Below are 620 nucleotides of genomic sequence, written 5' to 3' on the forward strand. Positions count from 1 at the left end.
GGGAAGCCCGCGCTGGTGTGCTCCAGCGCCGTGGGGAGCTGGTCGTGCTCGCAGCAGAGGCGGCCGCGGGTGTGCTCGGGAGAAGGGCCGCCCAAGGCTGACCTCATGGCCTTCAGCCCCAGCCTGCCTCCGGGTCCCAGTTCTGCGGAAGAAATGAGTAGGATAGAAGCAGATTCACAACATTTGAAACAGGTGAGTTTCAAATTGTGTTACTATGATAACTTTCCTCACAGTTTCGTTTAAGATGTTTTCAATTGCAGCTTCAAGATTATTCTTTTATTTTGCTCGTCATTGCGGGATATAATGAGTGTTACTAATTATGGGTTACTCTTAATTGCTCATAACACGAGTCATGTGTTCTCGATATAGTTTGAGTATTTATTGCGTTCATGAGGAAATCCTACATTATGAATAATTTAGGTTTAGAAAACATTTCTAAACTGTGGTGAATGGCTGTTTAACAATTTAAACTTTTTAATATTTTATATCTTATTTTCATTTAATTAAAAAGAAAAGACTTATTTATTTATTCATATAGAACTGGGGTACAGGCCAGAGGTGCAGAAGTGGTGAGAGGATTCACCAGAGACAGAGTGGGGAGCAGAACAGGCAGATTGAAG

This window comes from Condylura cristata, unplaced genomic scaffold, assembly GCF_000260355.1.
Source record: "Condylura cristata isolate star-nosed mole 26May11 unplaced genomic scaffold, ConCri1.0 scaffold00021, whole genome shotgun sequence".
Lineage (NCBI taxonomy): Eukaryota > Metazoa > Chordata > Mammalia > Eulipotyphla > Talpidae > Condylura > Condylura cristata.